Raw genomic sequence first — 11,281 nt, 5'->3', positions numbered from 1 at the left:
ATAAATTGCAAATGCATTTAGGTTTACTACCATCAACCTTTCTAACCTTAACATCTAAACAATAGTAATACTGCCATAGAACACAGTAGGATGTGGTATAAAGAGTAGGAAGAGGACTTGAATCCTCATGGTATTTCTTATTAGCTGACTGTAATCGTATTTGGATATGGTGTCTTTTTTTCCCTTTCTCTTCCTTGCTTTAAAAAAAATTTCAGTGTCTTCAACTAAAGAATGGAGGTACTAATATCACCTGCCTATCTCTGCTGGGAGAATCAAAATGCATATACAAGGCTTTGTAAATAGCATATTGTATCAACATTTAAGTTTTAAGAATGAAGAATTACTACTTGAAATTGTTTCAGAAATATTTCCAATTTTAACTTGGTGTAATAGTTATTTTATTAATCAATTGGGGTAACTGCTTATATTCTATTGCTTTCCATGTACACACTAGATAATCAACAACTATTTGTTGATTTTCAATTCGTTTTTCAGGAATTTGTTATATTGTGGAGTATTATCAGTTCTGCACGCTGTATACCACCGCTCTCAATAAATGTCGCACTCAGAGCATTCTGGTACCGGGAAGATTTAGGATCCAAATGAATCCTGAGTTCTGACAGACATGATCTGTAGAATATAAGGCTTTCAGAAGACAACAACCCACCTGCTCCACACTTTGAAACAGCACCAACCAGATTCACAAGGTTCTCTGCCTACCTCTCACCCCAACTCTCTTCACCATCTTCCTGGCAACTCCTGTATCCCTGCGGCATAGAACAACCTCCCCAATGCTCAACGCGACCGCGTCTTTGGACTTTTCCATCTCGTTTCCTTTACTTAGGTACTCTTCCTTCGTTACATCGTCTCTTCACGTGTCACTCAGACGTCGTCTTAAAGCCTTTCTAGGCCTCCTCCCCCGTGTCTCCCCGGAGCTCTTACGACGCCCGTCAAGAACTCATTCTTGTAGTCATTTTTCCACAACGCATCTCAATTCTGTTTCCCTGTCGGTCTTCTTCTACAGACTGTGAACTCTAGAAGTGCCTGCCTTGTTCCCTGTCGCATCCGTTGCGTCTGGTTCGGTCCTAAAAAATGAAGGGTGTACAGGATCTATTTCTTGACGGAATAACGAGAGCGGCCCGGAATTTTACGCACAGACCATGCGCCTCCCGTCAGCACGCTTGGTTTCCTGCTTCTCCACTGGAACCGGACGCCCCAGACGGGTCCATGCTCAGCCGTGAGTCTGTCAGCCCTCTGACCCGGGCCCGCGGTAGGAGGAGCCCCTTTATCTGAACGGCCCGACAGGCGAGGCGTGGGTTCACGTGACCCCGAGCGACGGCTGCGCCCTCGAGGCGGCGCGCGGGAAAAGAGGACCTTCCGGGACCGGCCGGACGCGGCCCCGCAGCGGTCCGCGCCCCGCCTTCCCGCGCGCCGGGCCGGCCCCGCCCGCCGCGGCCCGGGACTGCGCCTCAGCCGCCAGGGGGCGCAGCCCCAAGCCCCGCCCCCGGGCCGAGGGCGGCCCCCCCCGCCCCCCCGCGCTGCGCTGAGGCAGTTCCGTTAGCCGCGGGGGGAAAACCGTCTTCGGGTCCCCGCCTCTCTACTCCCTACTCCCCCTGCGACCGCCGCTACGGAGGCCCCTCACGCTCAAACATCCCGCGCCCCGGCGGAGCCCGGCGGATTTTGTCCTTGTGGCTGCATCCGGCCCCGAGGCCCTGCCGTCTGTTTTCGTCAGGAACTCGGGCTCCTGAGTTTCTTCCGGTCGCAGGAACTCTAGCGCTCTTTACGGAAGTAAAGTTGTTTCTTGGGGTAGTTTTTCTTTTTCTTTTTTTTTTGGCTTTTTTTTTTTTTTTTTTGGCCGCCGGAGCCGCCCGCATTCCTTCCCTCCCTCCGCGCGGGGTCGCGGCGGGAGGGGGAGCGGGGAGGCAGGGCGCCTGCGCGGGGCGGCCGCGTTCCATCCGGGTCCCAGTCCGTGCGGTGCCGCAGGTCGGTAGGCGGGAAATGGCGACTGGCTGAAGGAGCTGGTTCTGTTGCTGCTGCGGGCGAAGCGGGAAAGACACCACACGCTGCGCAGCCGGGGCCGGCGCCGGAGCCCGGGGACACTTCTCTGTCGTCACAGTTAGGTAATCCCCCTCGCCCAGACCCTGCCGCTGCGCCCTGCCGTAGTCCGCCGCCTCTTCGGGGCCGTCTGCCGGGCTCTCCTCCCTTTCGCGCCCGGCTCGCCAGCGGCTCCGGCGCCTGGGTAGGCATGCCCTGTGGGCGCGCGTCCGTCCGCGGTGTGGAGCCGCTCGCCTCTGCACTCTCCCCCGGGAACGGAGCGGAGCTCACTTCCCGCCAGCTTCAGCTCTCAGGCTGCGGCCTGTGTTGTGATTTCTGGGGTTGGATGTCACTTTGCTCCCCCCCCACCCCCCCAAACACACCCCGATCTCACGTCTCTAGTCCCCAGACCTGTGGCCCCTCCCGGCTATCGGCTTGGATCTGCTTATCTAACCTGGACCTGTCTGATGTTCTCGTTATTTTATTCTTTACGGTAGGGTGCTTTTAGAGGGGGCGTTGCTCTGTCTCAGTTTTTAGATTCACCTTGTGAGGACCTGGAAGAAGAGATTTCACGAAGTACTGTTTGTCTGCTGTTAAAATGTGGAGTTGACATTGTTACTTTTTCAAATCCAGAGTGAAGGCCTCTGGTTTCTATAGTGGTCAGTTAAGGGTGAATCTTACTGTACGTAGCATTCTACGCTTTCTTTGGGTAGTAAATGCCTATATAGATACTTACTTTGCATTCTTGACTACAGTTCCGTGATGAATAATTGCATAAGTCAGTCGTGTTTATTTACTTCTCTCTCTCGTGGTGGTTGGCTGTGTGAAGGATGTTAAGTACTTTAGAGTACCTTAGGGAATACCTACCAAGATACTGCTGGTAAATTGCACTAAGATCTTGAGATGTACTTAGTAGATGTTCCTCCAAGGCAGGGCTTTACCTTTCCAATGCTAATAAGACAATAGCCCAACACATGTATACAATTAGTGACTTCAAAGATAGGTTATCTTCTTAATTTTCAGATTCTAGGTTTCTTTATATACCGTCTTCCCGTTCTTAGCCAAGTTTTCGGTTGTTGTCCAGCTGTTATCCTTACAAAGCAAGGAAATGGCTAGTTACTTTTATTCCTTCTTGTTATTTTCCACTTTGCAGATCAGTTGCCCATAAAGAGAAGTAATAGGAGGCTGTTGGTGTTTCTCAGAATTGTTTTTCAATCTTGCTTAATTTGGGGCCTTTGTAATTTTTTTAACTAGTCAAATTAAGTTTTCAAAATGTGGTTTACCTTACACATCATTTGATGTTTGTAACTCAAAGGCTTTCAACTCGCTAGGTTAAGTTTAAAAGATTTCACTATTGTTTGCATATTAGAATTGAATTTCATTAATAAGCAGGAACACACAAACAGTATTATAATTGTCATTTCCCCCCAAGGTCATAAAGAAAGTCAAGGTAAAATGTAGCTCCTAGATGAAGCAGTCTTAGGATTTAGTTGAACTTCATACTTATCTTCAAAGCAAAAAGAATAGGGGGTGGGAAGTGGAGGTAAGGGCAATTGGATACTTGCTTAGTCAGTTTGTTTAAACAGTAGGGCCAGATATGTGACTTAAAAGGATATAAAATAAGTTATTGGTCTAGTGTAGATTTTATGCGGTCACTTTAGTGACCTTTTTTTTTTTGTAGTTTATAAAACATTAATGTTTTAAATAAAATTTGTTTTACAGATAGGTGAGTGTACATTGTGTGTAGACTTTGTCTTTAAGAGCTCTTCCAAATTGTTCTAGCTCTTCATTCATCCAATTCTTTTAATAATCTTTTCAATATAGGTTGATAGGCTGTGAAAGCTCATAAGTGGTGTAGTCCTTAACCTTTGTGGACTTGTAACTGTACAGAAATTCTAAATAGGATTGCATGGAAAAACCAAATAGAATTGGTATGTTTTATAATATTCTACGTAGTGTCTCTTGGACATTGCATTTGAGCTAGTAATGCTATTCTTTTTTCCGTGCTTAAGAAATTCAGAATTAGGGGTGTTTTATCTTTCCTCAATTCATCTAGCTGATCCCATGTTTGAGGTTTTAGGTCAAGAGGATTCTTCATGGGATTATTATGCAGCAGAATCCATCCAGTGCCGGTTTTTAAAAAAACCTTCGATCTATTCAGAAAGGATGTTCTAGACTCTATAGACTTTTAACTATAGGATTAATTGCAGATTGAATGAACTGGTATAAGATTACTTCATTCATAGAGTTTTGGATTAATGTGATAAAGAACAAAGTGGTTTGTCAGAATTGGGAATAAACTGTATCTAACTAAATTTGTAATTTACCAAATTGTTGTGAATGTATAAACTAGAAAAGACACTTTAGTCATAAATACCAAGTGTGCTGAGAAGACCTCGTATATGATATGCTCTAAGTAGTTCTTTTGGGTGCTTACCTGATCATTTTAATTGGATTGACTACAGGGGTCCTTTGCTCTTCTTTAAGATGAGAAGATTTAACAGAAGTGGGACTTAAAGATGAATCCATTCAACTTTTAGTTTCCGCTTCACATTTGCTATGACACGTATATCTATGCCAGACATACATTCACTACTGATGTATGCCCACATTAATTTTTACTTACAAAGCTAGACTCCGCAGTTGACTGTGTGGTTTAACTTGAGAATAGCCAATGCCAAACTTTGTGTCTCTCCTTTGTGTTATGGAATTCTCTCTACAATGTTTTGTTTAAAATTACAAATTCTCTGGAAGAGATGGTTTATAAACTCTTGCCTTTTATTGACAGTATTAGCACAGATTAGTTTATCAAAGAAATTTGCTGATACCACAAACAGTTGAGGATTCAGAGGCAATGGAACATAGAAGTGAGCTATGATCAGGAAAGGTGTGGTGTGTAGGAACATTAAGGAAGAAGGGCGTGGTGGGAGTAGGGTTATAGTGAGAAACTTGGGCTTCTTGGGGTCTTGAAAATCTTATGAATCTGACAGTAATGAGTGAAATTTAAGTGTGGTCCCAAGAAGAATTGTGAGACTTTAAGAACAAACATGGATTGTAGATTTGGCTGGCCCTTTTATTTACCTCATCTGCAGGTGCCCTATTTATTATGGTATTTTTAGAAAAGAATGGAGGAAAACACTGAAATACCATTGGAAAAAAATTAATGTTGTAAAATATTTACATAAAAGTCTTCTCTATAAGGTCACAGTAGACTTTGTAACTCTATTAGTGACCCCATGTTTTATGGTAATTGTAGGCTCTCCTGTATTCATTTAGAGAAATTATAGAAAAGGAAGTTTATCTAGATAAAACATGAATCATCAACTGTGCTTTGACTTGAGGTTCTAGCAGTCAGGTTTTCATAATAGCATAGTAATTTTAGAACAAGGAAATGTGTTTATTACTTTGATTAAAGAAACATAAAATTGTAGTAGTAGAAGGCATTTGAATAGTTCAGAAATAATTGGGATTATATTTAGTGATAGTGGCTTATATATAGTTTAGGAAGAATATCTTTCTTTGGACTAAATATTTCTATATGGAGAAATTGAAAACTGAAAAAGCAGAGCCATTGCTAAAAATAAATAAGAAAGGGAGATAAAGAATCTGTTAGCATCATAACATGATATTTTAAGTTTCTCGTGTTGACCAGTTAATGTTTAAGTAGAAATTTAAAATACATTTTGTTAAAAGAGTGTAATATTTGTTAAAGAAAAATATACAGAACCATTAAGTATCTTTTCAGTTGAGAAAAACTATGATTATGTGTTTCAGTAATTGCTTTCTTCCTGATGATCCCCAAATATGTATGATTATCCTGTTGAGTTGAAGATGATTAACTTCTTGCTGACCTTATAAGTACCTGCTTTAGTGTATTTTGTTAAATAAGGTAATTATAAAATATAATCCTTTAGTTTTATGATAAAAATTGTTTGAAAACTATAATCACATTTCAAACTATCATGCTTTTCCCTCTCATTTGTAATATTTGTTGTTGTTGTTCAGTTGCTAAGTTGTGTCCCACTCTTTGCGACCCCATGGATTACAGCATGCCATGTTCACCTGTCGTTTACTATTTCCTGGAATTTGCTCAAATTCATGTTCATTAAGTCAGTGATGCTATCTAACCATCTCATCCTCTGCCACCCTCTTATCCTTCTGCCTTCAATTTTTCCCATTTTATTTTATCCTATATTTTAGTAGTAGCAAACAAGAGGATATTTCTCTTAGAGAATTATGATCATACCTCATCTTTGACTAGTAATTTTGATAAAAATTCACTCTTCTTAAAACTTTAAAATTATTTATATTATTTTTGACTGTGCTGGGCCCTTGTTGCGTGATGAAGGCTTTTTCTAGTTGGGGTGAGCAGGGGCTGCTCTCTAGTTGCGGCCCATGGGCTTCTCATTGTGGTGGCTTCTCTCGTTGTGGAGCCTGGGCTCTTGGGTGATGGGCTCAGTAGTTGGTGCCCACAGGCTTAGTTGCCCACAGCATGTGGGATCTTCCCAGACCAGGAATTGAACCTGGATCTCCTGCATTGGCAGGTGGATTCCTTACTGAGCCACCAGGGAAGTTTTAACTTTTTGTCTTCAGTTTATCTCAATCATAAGGATTAGTTTTTCTTTGGTAGGTAGTAATATGAGTAGTAGGAAATTATTTCAGGTACTCAAAGATTTTTAGTTAAAAACTAATTCTCATTTTTGCCAACGTCTCATTGATTCTTTTCTTACTATCAAATTAATGTGGTCTGAGAGTTTCATATTTCTACTGACCAGAGAGTAACTTGAATATAAAATTAACTTTCTTTAAATAGAAGTTTTTATTAAAAAAGTATAAATAGTTGTATCCCTCTGCTTGCACAATTTTGGTGAGAACTACTTAAAAAGTACTTTTAGGAAAATTTTGCCAAAATTGACTTTACTTTTTTATTCTTCAACTTTTTCTTTGTTAATGTATCCAGTAAGTGCATTGTAACTTGCATATATACAGGTAACTCTAGTAAATTTAAAACATTATATATGTTGGAATATATGTATATTCCGTAGAAAGGATAGAAATATGATGAAAAGTAATAGACTGGAGTGACAGATTTCCCATGTGCTTTTCTCATGAGTATTGTAATACTCAGTTCTTAGGAATTCATAATTTTATATTTTTTCTAGAATAGCACATCTTGTTATAAAGTTTTATTGGTATGAATTCTTTTCATGCTGTGTAATAGAATGCTCTTTTTACAACATGTGTAAGTTATGTTGCAGGTAGTTAAAATTACAACAGTCTTCAAATTGCTATTCCTTTAAAGCTTAGGTGAAAGAAATACAAGTCTGTCTTCAGCAGAAGTACATGCTGTCTCATTCTGTACATAACAAATACTGATTTTTGCCCTAATGGTATTTCTGCGGAGTATATACAAAGTTTTAAGTTGGGGTCCTGACATAGTATTTTTTTAAAAAATCATTTTCCCTTTTCATCACCTTGTCCTCTTTCCCCAGCTTTGTAAAAAGTTATTTATTCGGTTACACTGGGTCTTCGTGGCTGTGCTGGGGCTTTCTGCAGTTGCTGTTGAGGTGCCTGGGCTTCTTACTGCCATGGTTTCTCTGGTTGCAGAACATGGCTCTAGACCCACGGGCTTTAGTATTGCAGCACACGGGTTCCGTAGTTGTGGCCCATGGGCTTAGTTGCTCTGTGGTATGTGGAATCTTCCCGGACCAGGGATCGAACCTGTGTCCCCTGAGTTGGCAGGCAGATTCTTATCCACTGTACCACCAGGGAAGCCCCGGTAGTATTTTAAAACACATATGTTGGTGGCTGTGCCTTAGTGATCAACAAACTGAATAATGCCATCTTTAAAAAATCAGGTCAGGGACTTTCCTGGTGGTCCAGTGGCTAAGCATCTGCCTTCCAGTGCAGGGGGCCCGGGCTCCATCCTTGGTCGGGCAACTAAGATCCCACTCGCCGCCAATAACTAAGCCTGCATCCAGCGGCAGAAGGTCCCATGTGCCACGATGAACACCCAACACGGCCAAAAATAAATAAATGTTAAAAAAAATCAGTTTATATTTTCATTGAGCATTTACTCATCAGTAATCTAACAACCCATATGTTTTGTTTCTGTAGAAAAATTAATCATGGTTTTAGAAAAAGTGTTTTTTAAAAATTTCGGTTGTTCATTGAAGAAAACTTTAAAGAGTCTTAATTTCATCAACCTAACTCCGTAGCTCTTTTATTTTTTGTACATTTCCCTGTGTTTTTCAACTTTTTATTATGTTTATAATAGAGAGAAAATTACATATCAAGTAATAATAACCTAAAAAGACCACTTTATCACACACTTTGTTGGGAAGGGCTCAATGAAAAGAATCTCCCTGTCTTGAAGTTGATGATTCATATAATACTCCTCTGCTTAATCTTCCTGCTCTGGTTGACTTTTGACTTTTGTTGGATGATAAGTGGGAGAGACCAAGAAATCTCTTCCTTCTGTAAAGTCTTTTAATGAAGGGTTTGGGAAGGTAGTGGAGAGTAAAAGTGGACAGTTGTAATATCTGAACCTGTTAATTTCAGATTATGCAACTGGAAGAGACAGTGAAAACAGATGCTGATACTTTTGTCATGGGGTGTAATTAAGGCAGTGATTTTTTAGCATTTTCTTAAGTGTAAATTGAATAGTGCTACTGTTTGTAATAGAGTATAAATTAATAGACTTGTAGAAATTCAGAGCTAGAGGAGACCAAAGGGGTCATCTGGTCTTTGTTTGCTTAATGATGAACCATCTGAAGACTTTTTAACAAACACATAGTAAATGTTTGTCTTAATTAGGGTGCTTCTAGATGAGTTGTATGTGATAGAAGAATAAAAACAGCTCAGATTAATTAATGGTTCATCTCCTGTTTTGACAGATCTTTTTTAAGGTAAAATTTACTTGTAGTAAAATGCATAGATACGATGCCCAATAACTTCTTTTGCTGTTGAGGAAATGAAATGATTGCTAGAATGATTGCATATCTTAATCAATGTCTAATCAGTGTTACAGCTAACATGGTAGATTCAGGACTGATGCCTCCCAGTCCAGGGGCTATTCCTTTAGTAACTCACTCAGGAGCTCACTCCAGAACTTTGCAATTATAGTTTCTTTATATAGCCAGTTTATAACTTACATATACCTATATTTTATGGGGAAACCCAAACTGTTGCCTTTAAAATTTGATTTGTGATCTTTTTAATAGTTTTATTTTTTGTATTTTTTGGCCCACTTTTGTTTCCCTTTTATTTAGCAAAAATTTGTTTGAAAGAATGCATATTAGGTTAGCTTTAGATAATTTGTTAAGAATCCTTCAAATACAATATACTATTTTGTTGTTGATAGAAATTTGTAGTTAAGACCTCTGTAGCAAATTATCAACTGAGATTATGCTCATATCATTATTGTAATCTTGTTCACACAAGACTATTTGCAACCATAATTGTTGGCATCCAGTATTGCTTGGGGTCAGGGATTTTGTGAAGAGGAAGGAAGGAAATCTTATGAGGAAGGAATATTTTTAGTTTTATTTGTAGACCTCTTTTTGTGAGCAAGAATTGATTACTGCAGTGAGGATTTTGTGTTTCAGTGATACAGTTTTTTCTCCATTCTGTAGTCTCTTTGAGGGAAATGAAAAAAAATTACAATTCAGTTCAACAAAGATTGAGCTATTATGTTTGCCATGTTGTTGGAGTTATAAGAGCTCTGCCTTCAGCACTCTTCCAATCTAGTGCAGTTAAATATGTATAAACAGATTATTTTAATATGATTTTTTAAGAGCTACAGAGAGATAGTCACAGGTTTATACAGGCATGGGCGTGTGGGGGTGATTACTTATTGGGGTGTATGATACTTGGGCTGAGCTGTAAATGATGAGGATAAGAATCAGTTGAAAGGAGGGAGTATGAAGTAAGGACAGAAGGAGAAGCATGATATAGCCGCGTGGGCAGGAAGCTGTTGTTACTGGATTGCAAAAAGGGAGGCAGCAGATAGCAATGAAGAAAGATTTGGAGAGGTAGATCTTGGAGGGTTTTATATATATTACTAGGGTTTAGTCTTTATTTTGAAGGGAGTTGGTAGGCAGGAACAGGCAGATTTGTGGAGTGCAGAGGATGAATTTAAAGCAGACAGACTGAGAAATATTTTAGAGGTAGAATCGTCAGGATTTGGTGACTGACTTTAGGGGACAAGGGAGAGAAGAATGATTAGGTGTTTAGGATGACTTCTGGCTTGATTGATTAGGCAGATAACTTGTGATCAAGAATAGAGTAGGGGGACTTCCCTGGTGGTCCAGTGGTAAAGACTGTGTTTCCAATGCAGGGGGTGTGGGTTTGATCCCACATGTCACACAGTGCGGCAGAAAAAACAAAAAGAGTAGAGTAGCAAAAATACAAAAGGAATGGGGTGAGATAGGAAAGGTGAATTCAGCTTTGGCTAAGTTGAATTTGAGGTGCAGAGTAGAAGTGTTGAGAAAGCTGTTAGATGAGAGTCTGAAATTTTAAAGATGATAGAGAAGCTAGAAGAAGAAGAATTAATGATGCAATTTGGAAGAGCCCCCACTCCCACCCCCAAAAACTGCAGATACTTAGAAAGCAGACTTAATTGCCTCATATTAGACTGCTGAACAATCAACTTTTCTATTCCTGAAATGAGATCTGGTTCAAATGTTGAAAAAGTGGAAATGTTTTCTATTATATACTTTTCCCTCTAGTGTCATGAATTCTTAAGCTTGAAATGTCTTCTATTGCTTGCTATGTTTGTTTTGTGATATAATCTACTTAAATTGTATCTATTTCAGTGGTAGATTTATTTCCCTGACCTACTCATTTAAAAATCCTTAAAGATAATGCTGTTAAAGTGCTGCATTCAGTATGTAAGCAAATTTGAAAAACTCAGCAGTGACCACGGGATTGGAAAAGGTTAGTTTTCATTTCAGTCCCAAAGAAAGGCAATGCCAAAGATGTTCAAATTACTGTATAATTGCATTCATTTCACATACTAGTGAGGTAGTGCTCAAAATCCTTCAAGCTAGGCTTTAGCACCATGTGAACCAAGAACTTCCAGATGTACAAGCTGGATTTAGAAAAGGCAGAGGAACCAGAAATCAAATTGCCAACATTTGTTGGATCATAGAGAAAGCAAGAGAATTCTAGAAAAACATCTGCTTCATTGACTATGCTAAAACTTTTGACTGCATGGGTCACAGCAGACTGAAATATTCTTAAAAGA

At 39.9% G+C, this 11,281-nt stretch overlaps 1 protein-coding gene across 4 annotated transcripts in view; it reads left to right on the top strand.

Annotated features, from left to right (window-relative positions):
* Positions 1-1,938: 1,938 nt before the first annotated feature.
* The window catches only part of CTDSPL2 (CTD small phosphatase like 2), a 75,218-nt gene continuing 65,875 nt past the window's right edge, over positions 1,939-11,281 (top strand). For 2 of the 4 annotated variants that reach the window (XR_009695037.1, XM_061156413.1), the window contains exon 1: positions 1,948-2,120. The gene's annotated coding sequence lies outside the window, so the exon portion shown is untranslated. Of the gene's footprint in view, positions 2,121-11,281 lie in introns of all 4 variants that reach the window. The other 2 variants (XM_061156415.1, XM_061156414.1) reach the window with 2 other exon arrangements.

Source organism: Dama dama, chromosome 12 (assembly GCF_033118175.1).
Source record: "Dama dama isolate Ldn47 chromosome 12, ASM3311817v1, whole genome shotgun sequence".
NCBI classification, from domain to species: domain Eukaryota; kingdom Metazoa; phylum Chordata; class Mammalia; order Artiodactyla; family Cervidae; genus Dama; species Dama dama.
The sequence above is the reverse complement of the archived record's forward strand: the minus strand, read 5'-3'. Positions and strand labels throughout refer to the sequence as shown.